We start from the raw sequence: 24,542 nt of genomic DNA on the forward strand, positions 1-24,542 counted from the left end.
GGCGACAACGTCAACGCCGGCGGTGCTGCTCCCGCTGCACCGTACGTGATTCTATGTTTCCTGTTCGAGATCGTGGTAGAATTCATGTTTCTAGTATGTGCCCTAGATGTGATCTGTTCATCTGCTATGCTAGTTCGCATGATTAGTTCAATCTCTGCTACTGTAGTCATGATTTATCTTCTGTTTATTCGGATTAAATCTCGTAGTAATTTGCTCATATTTTCAACAGTTCTAGTGCACGATGCTCGTGCCGAATTTCAGCTTGTTCGGATATCTGAAGAGCTCATGGAAAAAAAAGACAAAAATCGGTCAAAACGGCACATGAGCATCTAGCATCACAAAAGTTTTTTTTTCTGAATTTCTTTCGCATCACAAAAGATTTTTTTTTTGAATTTCTTTTGCATCACAAAAGATGTTCGTGCCAAAACGCCGAGTCTGATATTTAATAGATTTTGAGCAAACACGGTAGGGTAAAAACCCTACCGTAACTCTGTTTTTCATTAATAAGGTGATGAGTATTTACAGTTGGACGTACAACATAATGTGGACAAAGCCTAGAATAGTTTACACCAGTGCTGCATGCCCTCCTTTAGGCTTGTCTTGCTCTTTTGTATGATCATACCAAAATGCTCTTCGAAGCATGTGATACAGTAAATGATGCCCTTTTGTTTATGATAAAAAGTGATACCATTCCTGTGCTTCCAAAGAGTCCAGAACCCTGCCATCATTAGTTCCTTATAGGATGGTGTTCCATGTCTTTTTCTGCCATCCAGTAGCATATCATTGATATTCATGTATGTATTCCATTCCATTACTAGTGCTATCCAGAAATTCTGGCCGAAGTCACAAGAGAAGAATTGGTGGATGTATTCCTCCCTTGGTTCTTTTTGAATTTACTGTTCATGCGGGAGCAAATGCACCCGGAGCCAAAACGCCATTTCCGTGGTTATTAAATAAATGAAACAATGTTGCTGAAGCAAATACATCTATGCTATCCCATACATATTTGTTATCTCATACAGTAAAAGAAGAGTGCTTATTACATCTCTGATATTAGAGCATCTCCAACAAGTCCTATTTTAGGGCACACAAAGTCTTTTCTTTGCATGAAAAAGTGACATCTTCAACGTCTGCCCAATAGAGCATCAAACTGCACCTATTGTCAAACTATCGAAATTGAATCTCATGTTGGGCTGTTGTACAATCCTGCTTGTCGTCCCCAAATTCCATCGCCCCGAGCCACCATGGTCATCCCCGACCTTGCCTTCGCCCCCATAGTTCCCTCCTTTCCGGCCTCAATCATGGCATGTATCCAGCAAATCCCAAGCTCTGCCGTCGCCGCAGCCGCCCTCGCTGACCTGCCACGGCCTAGACCAATTACCCTTGAACGCGGCATGCCCCATGCACATGCACGTCCACTCGTCCGGCCCGGAGATGCACGGCTCCAACGGCCGAGCTGGCCCGACGGCACGTCATCGGCGCAGCAGGTGGCGCAAGGTCGCGAGGGAAGAAGGGAATCGGGTCACTGGAGGAGAGCCTATAAATTTCAGCTCAGAAGTTGGCCTCCGCGCGTCACTGTTTTGCGTTTTGGGCAGCAGCCTTCGTGCCCAAAATATGCATCACCTGTGCGCTATATTTGGGCATCCAAAAAAATTTGCTTCATTTTTCGTTTTTGGGCAGCCGTTGGAGATATTTTTTGACCTCAAAATGCCAAAAAATGTTCATGCTTTATTATAGGGCAACTGTTGTAGATGCTGTGACATATTACAAACCAAGTGGTTGCCAAACCATGGGCCTGATCACACTAATTAAACAAGTGCATTGCAAAACCATGAGGCGTTTGGCACATGCCTTATTCACACTACAGTAGTGGTCATTACTTGTCTGTCAACGACCTGACGCGCGTACACTACAACGACACTTCCTTACTAACGTGAGACGCGTACATCTGATCCCTGTTGCTCCAGATCGTAACAATAGGGTGAAGCACACATCTGCGCTGTTTATCTGCATGCCTGCTGGTTAGGTCTGAAGGTGAGTACCTTGCATGGCGGCATCTCCTACCTCAGATGGTTAAGTCGGGTAAGCTTCTGATAAGTGCACCTCGGCATGAAGCTTAAGCACAAAAAGGTTTTAAAAGTAAGTGTCAACAGGGTTACCTACGAAACAATAGTGATTAAAAGATTTTTGTCAGGTCCTAAAAGATTCAGGTGAGGACATAATGTTGTAGAGTGTTAACTTTTATTCAGTTTATTCCGACAGCGGACATATGAGAAATTAAAGGGGAGTTGGTAGCGTCGCCTCCACTTTCTACTCGGTTTTTCCCTCCACCTCCCTTCCCCCCTCTCAGTTTCCTGTTGATTTTTTGGTACCCCAATCGATGTCGCACAAAATAGAATCAACGTAAACATATTAACGTGCAATAATCAAAACCAAATCAATATTTTCAACATCTTCTCATGCATTAATTCAATCAAATCAATCTTATCAAAATCTCAAGTGAATCTGAACTATTTTGCCTTCCCCTACCCATACTCCCATCAAATTAATTGTTACCAAAATTGATGTAAGGTATATGTCAGACAAGATTAGTGTTGAACGATTAGAGTATGCGCCTGTTACAATGCATGGGCAATTAGCTAGTTGCAGTGACAATATGGTTGAGAGGGCCCTTTTTTTTGCGAACTCAAACACTTGTATTACTCAATCACAGTATCAATACAATCCTCAGCAACTACCTCCAAAACTTCAGGAGGAGCTGACCCTAACCAAGTCATAGTTCTATTATTAGAACGACCAAAAGACGCTAGCTTATCACTCGCCTTATTCTGTGAACGAGCAATATGAGTAAAACAAGCTTGATGAAGGTTTAGTAAACCCCTAATCTCATTAACCAACGACGAATAAAGTGATCGGTCAGTATCACCACAAGTGATCATAGCTACGGCAACAAAGGAGTCCATCTCAACTTGAATCGGTAAAGAAGTACGTTGGACCGCCGAAGATAGCCCCTCCAAGCACGCATAAAGTTCAGACTCCGGTGCGTCTCGGCAAAACTGTATTGCCCTGCAAGCAGAAAAGATTATTTTGCCAAACTCATCCCTCAAGATCATGCCAGCACCCGCATTATCACATGCCACAAAAGCTCCATCTGTGTTTAGTTTTATCCACCCGTGCTTTGGCTTCTCCCAGCCAGGCAGCTTGGCCGTGTGCATATCACTTTGACCTCTTTTCTCCATCGTAATATATGTCTTTCCTTTCACTGGGTCGGCACCACTGTCATTCTTGATGGCCATCAGAGATGCAAGATAACTCTGCAGATATCTTACGGATACATCCATCTGCAGCGCCGGTTTATAATGCACCACTTCATTGCGAGTATACCAAGTTCTCCAGAAAACAAGCAGAATCATACATCGTTCCATATCACTTCTAGGAGCTAGCAGTTGCAAAAGCCACTCCTTTCCACAGTTAACAATTGTCTGAAGGCGTGGTAAGCTCCAGATTTTTGCCATTCTCAAATAAAGATCTCTTCCTAGTTGACACCTCAAGAACGGGTGAAAGTTGTCCTCCGTGCCTACTCTACAGACTGGACAAATACTTGTGGTCTCCAATCCAATCTTATGCTTATTTTTCCACGTTGGCAACCCATCGGTCGCAACTCTCCATGCAAAATTTGCCACCGTTGGCGGCACGCCACAGTTCCATATGAACTTCCAACAGTTTCTCGCACCGGAAGGCAACGAACTAGAGGACGCTGCATTGGACCTATGTGCCTCATCAAACGCCAAATGGTACACACTCTTTACTGAGAAGACCCCCAACTTATCTGGCCCCCATGACATCTTCGTTCTGCCTGGGTGAAACTCTGATCTTTAAGATCTTGGCCATATCAGCTTGCATGAAATATTGATTCAGAATTTCAATTTTCCAGGAGCCGTTGTAATTCAAAAGGTCAGAGACATATCGAATGCGGCAAACACCCTGCCGTGTGATCGGTGTGTACGAGAATGGACGTGGAATCCAGCTATCCCGCCACACCTGAATACTTCCCCCATTGCCTATTCTCCAAATTAAACCTTTCTTCAATAGCTCCAAACCATGACTAATAGCCGACCAGGACGATGAGGCATTACCAGCAAACACAGTGTCTTCCAACTTACCAGCCAGGTAATATTTGGCTTTGAGTAAGCGAGCACACAAACTCTCCAGCCTTGTGATTAATCTCCATGCCTGATGAGCCAGAAGGGCTTGGTTAAATACTCGAAAATCTCGGAAACCAATCCCACCTCTTTCCTTTGGCTGCATAAGATGATCCCATCCCTTCCAATGAACCTTCCTCTTCCCCTTCTCCGATCCCCAATAAAAATTCCTCACCATTCTCGTGAGATCGTCACACACCAAAAACGGTAACTTGAACACACCCATTATATACGTGGGTAAAGCTTGCGCGACAGACTTGATAAAGCACCTCTCTACCAGGCTGTGCCAAACATCCATCTCCCCACTGGACAAGTCTTTTGGTAAGGCTTGTTTGCAAATTCTGAAACTTATCTTTCGACATTCGTCCTTTAGGCGTGGGAAGACCCAAGTACTTCTCCTCAAAAACCAAACTTGTGACGTTTAGAACGTCTCTGACCTGCTCTTGATTCGTGACCGGGCATGTCTCACCAAAAAATATCAAACACTTTTCATAGTTCAAACTTTGTCCCGTGGTCGTGCTGTAGAGATCCAAGGCTGCTTTAACCTGCTCCGCCTGGTCCCTTGATGCCTGGAAAAACAGCATGGTATCATCTGCAAAAAGCAAGTGGGATATGCCCGGAGCTCTCCTGCAAATTTTTACTGGAGCAATATTGCCAACTTGCACTTTACTCTTCAAAATAGCTGAAAGTCCATCTGCCACAAATAAGAATAAGAACAGAGAGAGTGGGTCTCCTTGCCGTAGCCCATGCGATGGTGCAAATGAATCCAGGATAGTTCCATTTAATTTTATTGAATACCTCACCGATGTGACACACGCCATTATCCAGTCAATCCATCGATGAGAGAACCCTAACCTTTGCATCACCTGCTTCAAGAAAGCCCAATCCACTCTATCATAAGCCTTGGACAAGTCCAGCTTATACGCACAAAAACTCCTTGAAGGATCCTTCTCCTGTTTAATATAATGTAAACACTCAAAGGCAACCAACGCATTGTCTGTAATCATCCTGCCTGGTATAAATGCGCTTTGTTCAACCAATATTATATCATCCAGCAAGGGTCTTAATCTGTTAATAAGGCATTTTGAAATTATCTTGTATGTGACATTATAAAGACTTATAGGCCTATAGTCCGCCATCTTTTAGGGGTTAGATATTTTTGGGATAAGCACAATGGATGTATCATTAGCACCCTCAGGCATGACACCAGTACTGAAGAAATCCCGGACTGCAGCCATCACACCCTCCTTCACCGTGCTCCAATTCCGTTGGAAGAAACGAGCGGAAAAACCGTCTGGGCCTGGCGCCTTCAATGGCCCAATCTGGAACAAAGCATCGGATATCTCCTTATCAGTAAACGGTGCACACAACCTGTCATTATCCGCTGGTGTGATCACTCGTTCAAACAAGCTTACTACTTCGGATGCATTCAGGGTAGTGTCCGCAGCAAAAATATTATGGAAATACTCATTTGCAATCTGGCTCATTGCTGTAAACTCTATATGAATGATTCCAATGCTGTCTGTTAACTCCCTGATCTTATTCTTCCTTGCCCTCCAAACTACTTTACTTTGAAAATATTTTGTATTACGATCTCCTTCCTTTAGCCAAGCAATTCTCGATCTTTGCATCCACATCATCTCTTCCTGATACAACAACTCATTCATTTTATCCATCACTCTCCTTATATCTTCCTTGTCTGCGTTCATATTCATAAGCTCCTCCAGCAAGGGTCATAAATTCTCGTGTCACATTGCCAAATTTCTTGCTCCATGACCATAGCGCAGTAATCGTTTTAGACAAGGCTTCTTTCAGCTGCGGGAGGCTGTGAATCTCCCCTACCGCTGCCCATGCATCTTCCACCACCTGTGGCAGCGCCGAGTCCCTCTCCCAAAAAACCTCATACCTTCTGCACTTCTCCTTCACCGGTCCTGGGTCCGGTTCTCCTTTAAGAAACACAACGAGGTGGTCTGAACATGGAGACGGTATATGCTCCACAGCAGCAAAGGCGAACAGATTACGCCAGTCATTTGTAGCTAATGCGTGGTCCAATCTCACCTTGACGTTAGCCGACCTCGCTCTTCTATTATCGTACGTGAAAGGCAGGCCCGTGAACCCAAGATCAACTAGATCACACACCTCCAAGGTATCCCTGAAGGCTATCATCTGTGCTATGCTCAAAATCCCACATGGCTTCATTAAAGTCACCTATAACTAGCCAGGGCAAATTATTAGCAACTTTCAGATTCCGTAACTTAGTCCGCATTAGGTGTCTATTTTCCACCCGTGGCTCCCCATATACAAAGGTAGCTCTCCACTCCGGTGCACCTTCTCGGGCTTTGATAACAATGTCAATAAATCTGTCATCCTTGTCCAAAACATCAACAACACATTCTTTCCTCCAATATAGCGCCAAGTCACCGCTTAATCCATTACTATCCACTCCACAAAAGCCCTTCAATCCAAGTTTAGCTTGGATCCGTTTCATCTTCTCTTCCTTTTGTCTCGTTTCACACAAAAAGACCAACATGGGGGAATGCAACTTACACAACGTCGCTAGCTCACGAACTGTCCGGGTGTTCCCCCCTCCCCGGCAGTTCCAACTAAGGCAATTCATTGGGCTCGGCGGTCCTCCTCTCCGGAGGCCGCCTGAGTAGATGTGTCCATATCAACTCCCTCACTCTCCTCCACCCCTGCCTCTCCTTCCTTCCTTCTCTTCACTATGGGATTCTTGCCCGGTGTTCCTTTAGGATCCGACTGGTTTCCAAAACTGTTGGCCTCCCCATACTCCAGTCGTAGGACCGCATCAGCCACCTTTCCTCCTGAATTTTGCCCGCCCGGACCACACACATTTGCCACACCATCATCATCCACGAGCCTCTTCCTCGTTGTACGTTCCTCAGCCGATTTCATCATCTTAAACTGCATGATATCCATCCCCACTGTCAGCTCCAAACCTCCCTCCCTTTGCATATCCACATTACCTCTCTCCTCCGCACCTTCTGCTCTGCCTCCTCTAGTTCCACCTCCTTTACCACCTCTTCTTCCTCCCCGTCCCCCCTATAGGGCCAGCACCCCCTCTACCTCCATCACTCGCTCCACCTCTACCTCCTCGGCCTCCAGAACCCACGGGTTCACTCACCCAATGCAGCCACTCCCCCCATTCGCAAAGAGCATTATCGTGTACACCATCACCACATTCCTCCACAACATGTCCGATGCGCCCGCAAAAATAACAGAAATCTGGGAGTTTTTCATAGAACACTGAATACCTCTTCCTCTCTTTCAAGGTGATATGCACAAACCTTACTAATGGTATCGTAACATTAACAAACACCCGAACCCTCAAGAAGTTTGATGGGTTGATCCTTCCTTCATTCACCGTGACTGTAAAGGGAGGTTCTCCCACCTTCTTTGCTACCTTCTCAGCCAGCTCCTTCCTCATCAACCCGTCCGGCAATCCTTTTATTCTTGCCCACAGGGGATACATGTTTAGCTCATATTCTTCTACATCTGAAAAACCGTCGTAATCAACTAACACCACCGGATCTCTCCTGAACTGCCATGGTCCCCCTTCCATCACACGCTTCCAGTCCCCCAAGCAATGGCATTGAGCCACGAACAAGTTGGGGCCCTTAATGTTGAAGGTCACCCCTGCACACAAGCCCATGCGTTCCTCATGGAGTTCAGCAGAGAAGCATGGCTAAACGGCCGAAGGGTATGAACCCTAAAGAGCGCCATCCAGCGAACATCCTTAATCAGGTCCTCGAACTCCCCAGATAGGTCCAGATCTTCCTCCTCCTCCCCTTGTAACTTGAGATTCTCAAATGCGCCCTCTAGATCATGGCCATGCTCATACTGATCCCAATCTTCCTCCTCCTCGCCCTTTTCCATGTCCGCATCCTTCCCGCCAATCGTTCTCCCTTCATCATCATCTCCCTTCACCGCCCCGTCTCCCGGACCAAGCCCGGTACCCGCCCCTAGATCTTCAGCCCTAGCCGCCACTACTTCCGGTTTCTCCATCCCACCACGCACCTCCTCACCGCACAAGTTCTCCATGCAGTCGTCGGAGGCGAGTCCCGCCAATCCCTCGATGTCCTCCACTCGAGAACCCGTCGTCGGATGGTGATTTCTACGTCGATCTTGGTGTACTTCGGCGGCGCCGTTGAAGGAAGAGTTGGACCCCAGGAAACCCTAGGGGAAAAAATAGAAAAGGGTTGAGAGGGTCTTCTTGCAACAACTTTCTGATGAAGTATAATGTTTAGCATATGGTAGCAGTGATAGGTGGTCGACCGTCGGCTCCCTTCGTGTCCTAGCAGTTGACTCCTCGTCTCGAACGAATCGTGTATCGCTTTTTGTTTTCTCTTTGGGGCATGCCAAGTATTGTTGTTCAAATATATGTGCTTGTTTGAGGGTTTTCTTATCACCTTGTATGCTTGGGGCCGTTTTTGCCTTTATTTATAAAGAGGAGGTGAAAGTCCGTGTCGTGCGTACTTCTTATTTATTTTACTCGTACTTATGTGTTCCTTTCGTTCACAAATATAAGATATTTATTTTACCTTGGTCCTCACATGCCCCATGAACCACTCTCAATTGTCGTCATGCTCAGAAGGAACTAAAGCAAAGGCCACCGGAAACACGTTATCATTGGACGAATAGCCATTGCCACCATTAGTCTGCCCTTGTATTTGTCGGTCAAGAAAGTGCCATCTATAGACAACACTAGACGACAATGCTTAAATGCCTCGATGAATTGCCCAAAACTCCAGAAGGTACGATGAAACACTCCGTCAATGTCCTCAACCCCATGCCGCATGCCTATGTTCTTATGTGCAATGGCTCCCAACATCCTTGAAAGAATATTGTATGTGGCCGCATAATCACCATGCAACATCCTAATAGTATTTGCCTTGGCCTTCCATACCTTCCCATAATTGACCTTGTATCCGTACATTTTTTTCAACAATACTCATCAGAAACTTCACCTTCACGGTTGGGTCATGGGATATCTCATTTAATAATTTGTAGCCGAGAAACTCTGACGTGAGTTGACGACGGCCCTTGCTTCGGTCAGCTTTGTCTGGTGGTATGCACTCGTGAGTAGCTACACATCTTTTCAACTCCCATTTCCCCGTTTCATGAATTTTTCTTCCACGAACCTTCCATGGGCAACCTTCTTTGTCACACTTCATGGTGTAACGCACCTCTTGGTCCGAATGACCAACAACAAATGGCATATGGTTCCGAATGGCGTAGTCACTCAACCACATCCTGAACTCTTGGAAGCACCCAAACTTGATGCCTTTTTTCAAATGAGCATTCTTGTCCTCACCCTTTGGCCTTGGATCGCTGATTCTCGGGCATGGTGTTGGTTCAACCAACCCTAGTCTCATGCCACCATCAACAATGGCATGGTCGGCAAGGCTAAGATCACGAAACAATGGGGGTCCTCTTTCCTTGTCGTGCACCTCCTTGAAGAATTAATTTTCTTGCACCGTGAATCCATCCTCATCCAAATCTTCCTTAGGACCCTCGTCATCCGAGCCATAACCACACATACAGTTATACGGGAGGCAACGATCCATGTCTTGTTGATGGACAATGACATCCAAGTTACCTATTGGATTGTAATGAATCTCTTCTTCTTCCGCATAAGCATCATCATCATCATGACCAATATCGTCATCATCAACATGAGCCATAGCATGAATCTTTGGGTCTTGAATTAATATGGCTCTATCATTCATCTCTGCTTCGTTTGGTTGACTACTTGGTGATTGGCTATAAGAATTGGGGACATACACCTCGACCCTAGCATCATGTATTGGGGAGGAGGCATGCCGGTTCAAGCCAATTTGTAGCAGAGGAGCATCAACCTTGGTGGCAAATAATTCAAGTGAGTTGTCTTGTGATTGCTCTACTTTACCCTATACACCTTCCATTGCAATTCCGAGGTGATAGGCATACTCTTCAACCGAGACTTCACCCCCACTCCAACATCATACCTTTCAATAAGTTTAACCTCAGCATTTGGGTCCATACAATGTAACACACTTCTAACTTTCACAACTACATCCTCATAGGTTGGGCTATACTCAATTACCATGTGTTCTTCCCCTTCATCGTCATTGCCATTCATAAATGTCTCTGTCGGTGTCAAAATCGGCGGATCTCGGGTAGGGGGTCCCGAACTGTGCGTCTAAGGCTAATGGTAACAGGAGGCGGGGGACATAATGTTTACCCAGGTTCGGGCCCTCTCTATGAAGGTAATACCCTACTTCCTGCTTGATTGATCTTGATGATATGAGTATTACAAGAGTTGATCTACCACAAGATCGTAGAGTCTAAACCCTAGAAGCTAGCCTATGATTCTGATTGTTCTTGTCCTACGGACTAAACCCTCCGGTTTATATAGACACCGGAGGGGGCTAGGGTTGCACAGAGTCGGTTACAGAGAAGGAAATCTACATATCCAAATTGCCAAGCTTGCCTTCCACGCAAAGGAGAGTCCCACCCGGACACGGGACGAAGTCTTCAATGTTGTATCTTCATAGTCCAACAGTCCGGCATAAGCATATAGTCCGGCTGTCCGAGGACCCCCTAATCCTGGACTCCCTCAGTAGCCCCTGAACCAGACTTCAATGACGATGAGTCCGGTGCGCAGATTGTCTTCAGCATTGCAAGGCGAGTTCCTTCTTTGAATACTCCATAGAAGATCTTGAACACAAGGATCATGTCCGGCTCTGCAAAATAAATTCCACATACCACCGTAGAGAGCACAATATTCCACAAGTCTAATCTGCTGACAACTTTTCCATAGCATGACATCACGCCGCGACCCGGTTATTATCAGAACCATTTCCCCCAACCTGGCATTGCACGTCCTGTGAGGCGGTTTTATTGGCACGTCTTGTCAAAGCAGAGATCGTGTTCCCCTTATCACAGGATTCTCATCAATACGGGCGTGGGTAACCCAACCGTGCCGTCAGTATGACTCCTCGGTTTAGGCAAGTTCCAAACAGCCGCGTGGAGGACGCTTGACATTCATCCTTTTTATAAAGAGGCCAAGACCTACTCTTTTTTTCCACGCCTGATCCTTCCCTTCTCCTACCTCGAGTTCAAACACCCAAGGTTCAGTCCACGTGCTCTGAACCTTCAATCATGTCTGGATCCAACCCTCAAGGCCAGTGGATGGCCTCTTCTGTCACAGAGGAGGACATCAAGAAGCTTAGGAAGGCTAGGTATCTGACCGCCGAAATCCTTCACAGGCTTCCTGCCCAAGGGCAGGTTGTTCCTACTCCCAAACCCAACGAGAGCGTTGTATTCATCTCCCACTTCATCCGAAGGCTAGGCTTCGGTCTTCATCCCTTTGTTAGAGGGCTCATGTTCTATTACAGGCTAGATTTTCATGATCTAGCTCCAGATTCCTTCCTTCACATCTCGTCGTTTATTGTCGTGTGTGAGGCCTTCCTCTGCGTTACCCCACACTTCGGCTTATGGCTCAAGACCATCAATGTGAAGCCAAAGATGATCGACGGGCGACACGCGGGGTGCGGAGGCGCTATAATAAGCAAAGGTGTCGGCGCCTTATGGCCAAAGGGTTCCTTCCCGGAGGTGTCTGACCTATGGCAACAGGAGTGGTTTTATATCACAGCTCCCCGAGGTACAAAGTGGGCAGCCGCCCCGGCCTTCCGCTCTGCCCCTCCACCACAGCTTGCATCATGGGTCAACAAGGGGCTGTACTGGGGACCGGTTAATGACATGCTGACATTGCAAAGCCGCATCCGAGATCTCCTCAAGAGGGATATCAGTCTCGTCAAAGTAATTCAAGTAATGTTAGTTCGTCGAATCCTGCCATGCCAACGTCGATCTCTCCATATGTGGGAGTTCAACCCGTAAGGACCGCAAACCATTCAACACTTCTTCAGCGTGACGCTCGAAGGGACGTATCGATTATTCTTCGGATCGCGAATAAAGTGTCCGGACACAACAGAGGATGCGGGTCTCAACTGCAACCGTCCAGATACCCAAGTAAGTACCTCCATGGCCGAACATGCTGTCATTATATTTGTCACAACATTATTATGAAGAACCACTCTTGGCTAGGACTGGATAAGAAAGGTGGAGAGGATCAGGAGTTCGGCCCCTCTTCTCAAGGCTCGCCAGATCCTGTACTGACCAGGATGCTGGCTTGCGCACCTTATCAAGTGCCATCAGGGGAGGACGAGGGGAGGAATAGGGAAGCCAGAAGCAGGCTTCATGCTGGAGGTACATTACGCATCCTAACTGGGGGAATTAGTGCTCCCGTGTTGGAGGATGATTGGGGAGGAGAATCTAGAATCCCCTCTCCCCACGGGAAGAAAAGGACGATCGCCCCTGAAGACTTGGAAACAGAGGTTTCCAAACGAGGGAAGAAACCTTCACCAGGGGGCCCTACCCAGGAGAGCATCCTTACTGCATAGCGCCCACAAGGGGGCCAGCCGTCGACCGAGCCGTAAGTGAACAAAGGCACTTTAGTAAGCATGCCCCGCTCTTTTCCTGAGAATAACAACCGAGACATATGTTTTGCAGTCTGACTCATAGCCCTTCTCAACAATGTTCGTCCTCGGGGGATCTTCTTCCGGAGATGATGGAGAGCGAAACTCCTCCTCCTGCTTCCCCGCCTCATGAGGCAGACGACCCTGAGGTGTCATCCCGAAGGATCTCTCCCGACCCGCAAAGGCCAGAAGGTAACTCTTCGGACGCCCAAAGTCCGGAGTTCTCGGCTCCTAAGGAGACCAACAGAAAAAGGCCGAGATTGTTCGATGTACAACCGGACACATTGATGGGTCTTCTGCAGCTAGCGGATATATCAGAGGCACATCGTACCTTAATGGGTACGGTGGTGGAGAGGATTTCATCTGCGAAAAGCGGGTTGAATGAAGCTTTTACGAGCCTGTTAAGAGGCTTGAGGTACGGAAAGTGATATATATATATATATATATATTTGATTGTACCGTACACGCAAGGTGTGCTTTGTATAGATAGTAGCCCCTGAGACTCTGGTTGCCGTCCGGACGAGGCGAGCAGAGGATCATAGTCTCAGGTAATGATAGCACTGCTTTTATGCGCAGGTGGCTGCAGATCAGGCGGCTGGCCGGACTGCGGAATTTGCCGAACTGAGGCGGCAACTTGACGTGGCGGATGCGGACATCACGCTTGTGAACAAGGGGCTTGACGAGGCACATGGTATGTATATTTGGGTGGTCAGCAAATATTAATAAGAGCATGATGCTAGCATTTATAATATGCTTTGACTGCAGATGGAGCTGCCGCCGTGGAGACCCTTCGGGCAGAACTTGCCCGGGCCAAGGAGCAAGCCAGGAGAAGTGATGCGGCTGCCCTGAAGGCAGCCAAAGAATTAAAAGCCGAACAGGCTGCTCATCGCCAAAGTGAGGATAAAATAGCCAACATGGCTCTTGAGATGAAAAATGCCGCCAGCCGATATGAGCTTCTCAAAAGGGAAAACCAAATGAAAAAGGCTGACCTAAAGAAGGCCTTGCAAGAAGCAAAGGAGACTCACTCCAAAATCAGAGCGGCGCGGGAGGAGCTTTGGCAAGCCGGTGATATCGCGGCTGGGAAGCCCTTTTTATTGCGAATGAAGTTCGGCGATCCGAAGTATGCCCCTCTTGATCAACTGTGGAGTTCTTCAGACGCATACTTGGATTTAGCAATGAGTGCTGCTGATGCAACGAAGTATTTCAAAGATCGAAAAGATCATGAGGTGAAAAGAATGTTCTGGTCGCAGTTCAGTAATCCAAGGCGTCCGCTGCTGTTGAATGAGCAAATGGCCGAGTGGGCCGAGCTCCATAGGTTGTCCGGGCTTGCCATGAAGGCTATCATGGATCATTTGTGGCCGAAGGAACCAAGTCCGGATAGTTATTTGCAACGATTTATTCGTATTGTGCCGCATATCGATGCTGTCAAGAGGTCGGTGTGCATAGAGGGTGCGCGGATGGCTCTTGCCCTTGTTAAGACGTATTGGGCGAAGATGGAGGCGACCAATATCGCAACCAGGGGTCCGCCCGAAGGCCAGGACTCGCCCTAGCACTATTTTGAAGAAGTCTTAGAAGGTGCCCGTTTAATAGAGGCTCAGTGCTCAAAGAATACCATGTTCCAGTGACATGTGTCTTGATTGTAAAAACTATGCTTTTGATAATAAAGGCTATATTTATACTTTTGCCCGTAAAGTATTGTAGTGCCTCCTGTGCGGCCGCTTATGTATATATGTATATAACCTGAAAGTTTGCAGTCGTCGGCTTCAGCCCCCTCGCATATAATGCGGGGGTGTTCGGCAAAGCGTGTAATCACACTTGATCCAACGTCTTGGTCCGTTTAAGGAGGTGGTAGCATGGCGAACGAGGCAATCGGACTATATAGCTTTAACACTTTCACTTAGCCATAGGAGTTTGACGGTGGGGCTACTATATAGCCCCTGGTATGTCCGTGTTCATCCGAATACGGTGCGTGTACATATGTGACCGGCAACCGGTCCTTCGTTGATGCGGAAGAATCGCGAAGATTCCGCCGAGTCATCGAGTGGTTGACCAGTCTCTCGCTTTATCATGACAGTCAGTTTTCGGCTTTCTCTACTGGGTGCTCATCCGGATGAACCAGGGCACAATCGCAGTAGTTCTCCCGGTGCCACCTTAGCCGATAGAGCGGAATGTAAGGTAGCAGAACACGGGAGCCGGGCAAACCCAACTATTGACCAAAGACATGATTCAGAGCTGATGCATATAAGGCCAAACTCGTGATGCTGAACACTCCCGAAGGTATTCGGACTTTACAACATATACTGGGCTGAGTAACGCCCTCGATAATGATCCCTGAATTTCCGGGTACATGCATTAATCCGGCGTGATGAAAGAGCAGGTGTGGTGAGGGCATAAATCCCAAAAACACATTGAATGCTGCCCTTGTAACGTCTATTTTAGATCGGCGAATCATAAGCTTGCCGATGACGGCAGTATCCCTCTTGGTTATTTTAAGTGCCCGGAGGGTGTGAGGCAACAAGAGACAATAAAAAAAGGTTTACACAGGGTCTTAATCTAAAAAGAAACCTTTTAACGGGGCCCTGCTGCACGTCTGCGCCTTTGTCCCCGTTGTGTCGTATCCTGGAAGGGTGTAGCACGATGGTCATCTGTAAAACAAGGAAAAGCCCAGGTGAAAGAATCTGGTGTGACCGTGTGAAAAGTTGGTTATTCTTAATGAACCATGAGAGTTTAATCTATTGAGTATTAATAGGATCAAGCCAAAATATGGACCCTTTTACATGCGGGCAGCCCCTAGCACCACATATGGGGGCATAGCCATTAATCAAGCTCAGGTTTATCTGGGCTGCTACAACTAATGGTGCGCCGAACACGTCTAGCCGTGTCCGTGGTCTCAACAACCGATTAGTTACTTGGGCTGGAGAGGTCGTTCAGTGGTTCGGCTGCTAGAGCCGCCACATATTCTTCACACGCAAGGAATGCTCTCTATTTCCGCTAATTGTGATGATGCCACATGGACCGGGCATCTTAAGTTTAAGATAAGTGTAGTGCAGTACTGCATTGAAACGAGTGAATGCCGTTCTTCCGAGTAGTGCATGGTAGCCGCTTCGGAATGGAGCGATGTCGAAGATTAGTTCTTCGCTTCGGAAGTTGTCGGGAGAACCGAATACAACCTCTAGTGTTAGAGAGCCCGTGCAGCGGGCCTCTATGCCTGGTATTACTCTTTTAAAGGTAGTATTGCTTTGGCTGATTCTTGACGGGTCTATCCCCATCTTGCGGACAGTGTCCTGCTATATCAGATTAAGACTACTGCCACCGTCAATTATTTGGTCGAGCACCAAGGCAGCCGAACCTCCTTGCCTGATACTAGTCGGATGATCCCTGCGATCGAAAGTGATCGGGCAGGCCGACCATGGGTTGAATTTGGGGGCGACGGGCTCTACAGCGTATACATCTCGGAGTGCGCGTTTGTGCTTCCTTTTTTGGTATGTGGGTTGCGTAAATCATGTTCACTATTTTGACCTCTGGTGGAAAAAAAATTTGTCCCTCAGTGTTCGGCTGGCGAGGTTCGTCCTCGTCTTCACTTGGCAGCTCCCTCCCCTTGTGTTCGGCGTTTAGCTTGCTGGCCTGCTTGAAGACCCAGCATTCTCTGTTGGTGTGATTCGCAGGTTTCTCGGGGGTGCCGTGAATCTGACAGGATCTGTCTAGAATTTTATTTAGGTTGGACGGTCCATCTCTGCTACCTTTAAATGGCTTTTTCCGTTGACAGGGTCGAGAGCCCCTGAATCCGGCGTTTACCACTGTGTTGTCTGGGCTGTCTTCATTATTTTGGCGCTTGTTTTTATTGCGTCGCGGTTTCCCATTGCCATCCCTGATTTCGGATGTGCCTGGCTCGCTGGTGCCGCTGCGGGCCAACCAACTGTCCTCGCCCGCGCAAAAGCGGGTCATGAGAGTTGTTAGGGCTGCCATTGTCCTCGGCTTATCTTGGCCGAGGTGTCTGGTGAGCCATTCATCCCGGACACTGTGTTTGAAAGCTGCTAGGGCCTCACCATCCGGACAGTCGACGATTTGGTTCTTCTTGGTGAGAAATCTGTTCCAAAGCTTACGGGCTGACTCTCTAGGTTGTTGGATCATGTGACTTAAATTGTCTGCATCCGGAGGTCGGACATAGGTCCCTTGAAAATTAGCCCTGAAAGCGTCCTTGAGTTCCTCCCAACTTCCAATTGAGTTTTCAGGGAGGCTTTTCAACCAGTGCCGAGCTGGTCCTTTCAATTTGAGGGGTAGGTATTTGATGGCGTGGTCGTCTCCGCGAGCCATATGGATGTGAAGAATAAAGTCCTCAATCCAGACTGCAGGGTTTGTCGTTCCGTCGTATGCCATGGTGTTTACGGGTTTAAACCCCTCTGGAAATTCATGATCCAGCACCTCATTGGTGAAGCACAGGGGGTTTGCAGCGCCCCTGTACTTGGATGTGTCGTGGGGCGCTGGTTCCCGTTGATACGTCTCCAACGTATCTATAATTTTTTATTGTTCCATGCTATTATATTACCCCCTTTTGTATGTTTATGGGCTTTATTTTACACATTTATATCATTTTTGGGACTAACCTACTAACCGGAGGCCCAACCCGTATTGCTGTTTTTTGCCTATTTCAGTATTTCGAAGAAAAGGAATATCAAACGGAGTCCAAACGGAATGAAACCTTCGGGAGCGTGATTTTTGGAACGAACGTGATCCAGAGGACTTGGAGTGCAACTCAAGAAGCGATCGAGGCGGACAGGAGATAGGAGGGCGCGCCCACCCCTGGGCGCGCCCCCTATCTCGTGGGCCCCTCGGGCAGCCACCGACGTACTTCTTCCTCCTATATATACCCACGTACCCCGAAAACATCCAGGGAGCCAATGAAAAACAATTTCCACCGCCGTAACCTTCTGTATCCGTGAGATCCCATCTTGGAGCCTTCGCCGACGCTCCGCCGGAGGGGGAATCGACCACGGAGGGCTTCTACATCAACACCATAACCCTTCCGATGAGTTGTGAGTAGTTTACCACAGACCTTCGGGTCCATAGTTATTAGCTAGATGGCTTCTTCTCTCTTTTTGGATCTCAATACAATGTTCTCCCCCTCTCTTGTGGAGATCTATTCGATGTAACTCTTTTTGCGGTGTGTTTATCGAGATCCGATGAATTGTGGGTTTATGATCAAGTTTATCTATGAGAAATATTTGAATCTCCTCTGCATTCTTTTATGTATGATTGAGTTTTCTTTACAAGTCTCTTCGAATTATCAGTTTGGTTTGGCCTACTAGATTGATCTTTCTTGCCATGGGAGAAGTGCTTAGCTTTGGGTTCAATCTTGTGGTGTCCTTACCCAGTGACAGCAGGGGTTGCAAGGCACGTATTGTATTGTTGCCATCGAGGATAAAAAGATGGGGTTTATATCATATTGCTTGAGTTTATCCCTCTACATCATGTCATCTTTCTTAATGTGTTACTCTGTTCTTATGAACTTAATACTCTAGATGCATGCTGGATAGCGGTTGATGTGTGGAGAATAGTAGTAGATGCAGGCAGGAGTCGGTCTACTTGTCACGGACGTGATGCCTATATACATGATCATGCCTAGATAATCTCATAATTATTCGCTTTTCTATCAATTGCTCGACAGTAATTTGTTCACCCACCGTAATACTTATGCTATCTTGAGAGAAGCCACTAGTGAAACCTATGGCCCCCGGGTCTATCTTTTACTCCCTCCGTCCGGAATTACTTGTCATCAAAATTGATGAAAATGGATGTATCTAGAACTAAAATACATCTAGATACATCCATTTAAATGACAAGTATTTCCGGACGGAGGGAGTATCATATAAGCTTTCAATCTACTTTTATTTGCATCTTTACTTTTCGCATCTATATCATAAAATACCAAAAATATATTTATCTTATTATACCATCTCTATCAGATCTCACTTTTGCAAGTGGTCGTGAAGGGATTGACAACCCCTCTATTGCGTTGGTTGCGAGTTCTTTGTTTGTTTTCGATGGTGCATGGGACTTTTGAGGAGCCTCCTACTGGATTGATACCTTGGTTCTCAAAAACTAAGGAAAATACTTACGCTACTATTGCTGCATCACCCTTTCCTCTTCAAGGAAAACCAACGCAAGCTCAAGACGTAGCAAGAAGGATTTCTGGCGCCGTTGCCGGGGAGGTCTTCGCTCAAGTCAAGACATACCAAGTACCCATCACAAACTCATCTCCCTCGCATTTACATTATTTGCCATTTGCCTCTCGTTTTCCTCTCCCCCACTTCACCCTTGCCGTTTTATTTGTCCACACTTTCCCAATCTCCCTCTCTCTCTCGCTTGTCTTTTTGTGTGCTTGTTTATCCTTATGGCTTTACGTAAGAGTACCGACCCCCTTCTTAGAAGGTTGGAAGAGATTGAATCAAACATTAGAAGTTTTATGACTTTCCAATTTGAGCATCATAATTTCTTCAGAAAAGAGCTTAAGGAACAAAAAGGGGTTTGGGGGTTTATGAACAAAGAGCTTGATGATATGTATAAAGAATTTTATGGTGTGAACTCTCAAATTACCCGGCTTGAAAATGCTATAGCCCAAATTTCTGATAAGCAAGCTACCTTAGTCAATAAGATGGCTGCCAAACCAGAAAAGTTAGATGAAAATAATGATGAAGATCTTAAAGTTATTGATGTGTCTTCCATTAGATCTTTGTTTTGCAATATGAATCTTGATAAAAATGGGACTGGAGATGAGTCAACTTTAGTTAGAAGGCGTCCCAATAATTCGAAGTTTTTAGATCTTGATGCTAAATTTGGTAAAAGTGGGATTAGAGAGGTCATGACTTTAAATAGCATTGAACCCACTATCTCGGATCTCAAGGAGTTTGATTATGATAATTTTTCTTTAGAAGGTTGTATTTCCTTGTTGCAATCCGTTGTTAATTCTCCTCATGCTTATAGTCAAAATAAAGCTTTTACCAAACATATTGTTGATGCCTTGATGCAATATTATGATGAAAAACTTAATTTGGAAGTTTCTATACCTAGAAAACTTAATGATGAGTGGGAACCTACTATAAAGAGTAGAATTAAAGATCATGAGTGTTATGCTTTGTGTGATTTGGGTGCTAGTGTTTCCACAATTCTGAAAACTTTATGTGATATTCTAGGTTTCCATTATCTTGATGATTGCTCTTTAAATTTGCACCTTGCGGATTCCACCACTAAAAAGCCAATGGGAAGGATCAACGATGTTCTCATTGTTGCAAATAGAAAATTTGGTGCCCGTAGATTTTATCGTTCTTGATATAGATTGCAATCTTTCTTGCCCTATTATTCTTGGTAGACCTTTCCTTAGAATGATTGGCGCGATTATTGATATGTAGGAAGGGAACATTAGATTCCAATTTCCATTAAGGAGAGGCATGGAGCACTTTCCAAGAAAGAAAATTAAATTACCTTATGAATCTATCATGCGGGCTACTTATGAATTGAGTGCCAAAGATGGCACTACTTAGATCTATCTTCGCTTTTATGCCTAGCTAGGGGCGTTAAACGACAGCGCTAGTTGGGAGGCAACCCAATTTTACTTGTGTTTTTTGTTTTTGTTTCTGTTTAGTAGTAAATTTTCCATCCAGCTTCTGTTTAGATGTGTTTTTATGTTTTAATTAGTGTTTGTGCCAAGTAGAACCTATAGGATAACCTATGGTGATAGTTAACTTGACTCTGCTGAAAAACAGAAACTTTGCACGCACGAAATTAGTTTTGTTAAATCACAGAAAACGTGATTTTGTGTTGATTCTTTTTGCTGCTGATCAATAGAAAATTTTTCCAGGACTTCCTATTTTGGTAGGATTTTTAGAGTTCCGGAAGTTTGCGTTAGTTACAGATTGCTACAGAACATTCTGTTTTTGTAAGATTCTGTTTTTCGTGTGTTGTTTGCTTATTTTGATGCATCTATGGCTAGTATTAAGTGGTATGAACCATAGAGAACTTGGAATACAGTAGTTTTAACACCAAAATAAATAAAGCATGAGTTCATTACAGTACCTTATGTGGTGGTTTTGTTTTCTTTCACTAACGGAGCTTATAAGATTTCCTGTTGAGTTTTGTGTTGTGAAGTTTTCAAGTTTTGGGTAAAGATTTGATGGACAATGGAATAAGGAGTGGCAAGAGCCTAAGCTTGGGGACGCCTGAGGGAGTCCTGGACTAGGGGGTGTCCGGACAACCGGACTATCATTATCCGCCGGACTCCAAGACTACGAAGATAGAAGATTGAAGACTCCGGCTCGTGTCCGGATGGTACTTTCCTTGGCGTGGAAGGCAAGCTTTGCAATACGGATATGTAGATCTCCTACCATTGTAACCGACTCTGTGTAACCTAGCCTCCTCCAGTGTCTATATAAACCGGAGGGCTTTAGTCCATAGGACAACATACATTACAACAATCATACCATAGGCTAGCTTCTAGGGTTTAGCCTCCTTGATCTCGTGGTAGATCTACTCTTGTACTACCCATATCATCAATATTAATCAAGCAGGACGTAGGGTTTCACCTCCATCGAGAGGGCCCGAACCTGGGTAAAACATTGTGTCCCTTGTCTCCTGTTACCATCTGCCTAGACGCACAGTTCGGGACCCCCTACCCGAGATCCGCCGGTTTTGACACCGACATTGGTGCTTTCATTGAGAGTTCCTCTGTGTCATCACCGATAGGCTTGATGGCATCTTCAACCAACAACGCTGCCCAGGGTGAGACTTTTCTCCCCGGACAGATCTTCGTATTCGGCGGCTTCGCACTGCGGGCCAATTCTCTTGGCCATCTGGAGCAGATTGAAAGCTACGCCCCTGGCCGTCAGGTCAGATTCGGAAGCTTAAACTTCACGGCCAATGTCCGCGGAGACTTGATCTTCGACGGACTCGAGCCACAGCCAAGCGCGCCGCACTGTGACGACGGGCATGATCTAGCTCTGCCACCGAACAGTGCTCTGGTGGCCGCACCCGGATCCGCTCCGGCCATTAGCCCGGAGCCGATCGCCCATATCGAGGGCCGGTGGATAGACGCCGCCCTGGGGGCTTCAACATCCACGGCGATGGAGTCGAACACTGATCTTGTCCCCTGCGAAACTCGTGATTCCGAGGCGCCGGACTCCTCGCCAGACTCCGAACCTCCCGCGCCCCTACCAATCGATCCGGATTGGGCGCCGGTCATGGAATTCACCGCCGCGGACATCTTCCAATACTCGCCTTTTGGCGATATCTTGAATTCACTAAAGCATCTCTCGTTATCAGGAGAGTCCTGGCCGGACTATGGCCAGGATGGTTGGGGTTCGGACGACGAAGAAATTCAGAGCCCACCCACCACCCACTTTGTAGCCACTGTCGATGATCTAACCGACATGCTAGACTACGACTCCGACGACATTGACGCTATGGACGACGATGCCGGAGACGAACAGGAACCAGCGCCTACAGGGCACTGGAAGTCCACCTCGTCATACGACATATATATGGTGGACACCCCAAAAGAAGGGGATGGCGAAGAAGCAGCGAAGGCAGATTCTCTAAAGAAGCGGCCCAAACGCCGACGTCAGCGGCGCCACTCTAAATCCCGCCACAGCAAGAATGGAGATTCCGGCACAGGAGATAATAATACTCCGGAGAGTGCCGAAGACAATCCCCTCCAGCAAGACTCAGTGCAGGAGGACGCAGAAGCAAGCCCCCATGAGAGGGCGGCAGACGAAGGGGTTGAGGATGATAACTATATGCCTCCCTCCAAAGACAAAGCAAGCCTCAACGATGATGAGTTCGCCGTACCTAAGGATCCCGTCGAACAAGAGCGCTTCAAGCGCAGGCTTATCGCCACGGCAAACAGCCTAAAGAAAAAGCAGCAGGAGCTCCAAGCTGATCAAGACCTGCTGGCCGATCGATGGACCGAAGTCCTCGCGGCCGAAGAGTATAAACTCGAACGCCCCTCCAAAATTTACCCAAGACGCAAGCTGCTCCCCCGATTAGAGGAGGAAGCATACATACCTTCATCACCAGCACACGATATGGCCGACCGACCACCCCGTGGTCGTGACAGAGAGGCATCCAGGCCCCCAGCCAAGACCGTACCCCGGCATCGCTCCAAAAGTACGAAGCCAAGAGGGAACGCGCCGGACTTGCGAGACATATTGGAGGACAAGGCAAGACAATCCAGATCCATCTACGGATCACGTGGGCGCCCTACGACCCACGACAAATACCGTCGCGCCGGACATAATAACCCCGGCCGGGCCGAACACAGCAGACAGCGCTCTCTTGAGCTGCGTCGCGATATCGCTCATTACAGGGGCGCCGCACACCCTCTATGCTTCACTGACGAAGTAATGGATCGTCAAGTCCCCAAAGGGTTTAAACCCGTAAACATCGAATCTTACGATGGCACAACAGACCCCGCGGTTTGGATCGAAGACTATCTTCTCCACATTCATATGGCCCGCGGTGACGATCTCCATGCCATCAAGTACCTCCCACTCAAACTTAAAGGACCAGCTCGGCATTGGCTAAACAGCTTGCCCGCAGAGTCAATTGGGTGCTGGGAGGACCTGGAAGCCGCATTCCTCGACAACTTCTAGGGCACGTATGTGCGACCACCAGACGCCAATGACCTAAGCCACATCATTCAGCAGCCAGACGAATCGGCCAGACAATTGTGGACACGGTTCGTGACAAAGAAAAACCAAATCGTCGACTGTCCGGATGCAGAGGCCCTTTCAGCCTTCAAACACAACATCCGGGACGAATGGCTAGCCCGGCACCTGGGGCAGGAAAAGCCGAAATCCATGGCAGCCCTCACATCGTTAATGACCCGCTTTTGCGCGGGAGAGGACAGCTGGCTAGCCCGTAGCAACAACCTCCGTAAAAATTCTGGCAGTCCGGATACAAAGGACAACAACGGCAGGTCACGTCGAAACAAAAACAAGCGCCGCATAAACGGCGACGATAAGGAGGATACGGCAGTCAATGCCGGATTCCGAGGCTCTAAACCCGGTCAGCGGAAGTAGCCCAAAAGAACCACTCTGGGTCCGTCCAATCTGGACCGAATACTCGACCGCTTATGCCAGATACATGGCACCTCTGAAAAGCCAGCTAACCACACCAATAGAGATTGCTGGGTGTTCAAGCAGGCCGGCAAGTTAATTGCCGAAAACAATGACAAGGGGCTAAACAGCGACGACGAGGAAGAGACCCGACCGCCGAACAACAGAGGACAGAAGGGTTTCCCCCCACAAGTGCGGACGGTGAATATGATATACGCGACCCACATACCCAAGAGGGAGAGGAAACGCGCACTAAGGGACGTCTACGCGATGGAGCCAGTCGCCCCAAAGTTCAATCCATGGTCCTCTTGTCCGATCACTTTCGATCGAAGAGACCATCCGACCAGCATACGCCATGGCGGATTCGCCGCATTGGTTTTAGACCCAATCGTCGATGGATTTCACCTCACGAGAGTCCTGATGGACGGCGGCAGTAGCCTGAACCTGCTTTATCAGGATACAGTGTGCAAAATGGGCATAGACCCATCAAGGATTAAACCTACAAAGACAACCTTTAAAGGTGTCATCCCAGGAGTGGAAGCCAACTGTACAGGCTCAGTCACACTGGAAGTGGTCTTCGGATCCCCGGATAATTTCCGGAGCGAAGAGTTAATCTTCGACATAGTCCCGTTTCGCAGCGGCTATCACGCCCTGCTCGGACGAACCGCGTTTGCAAAATTCAACGCGGTGCCGCATTA

The sequence above is a fragment of the Triticum aestivum genome, chromosome 5B (genome assembly GCF_018294505.1).
Source record: "Triticum aestivum cultivar Chinese Spring chromosome 5B, IWGSC CS RefSeq v2.1, whole genome shotgun sequence".
Lineage (NCBI taxonomy): Eukaryota > Viridiplantae > Streptophyta > Magnoliopsida > Poales > Poaceae > Triticum > Triticum aestivum.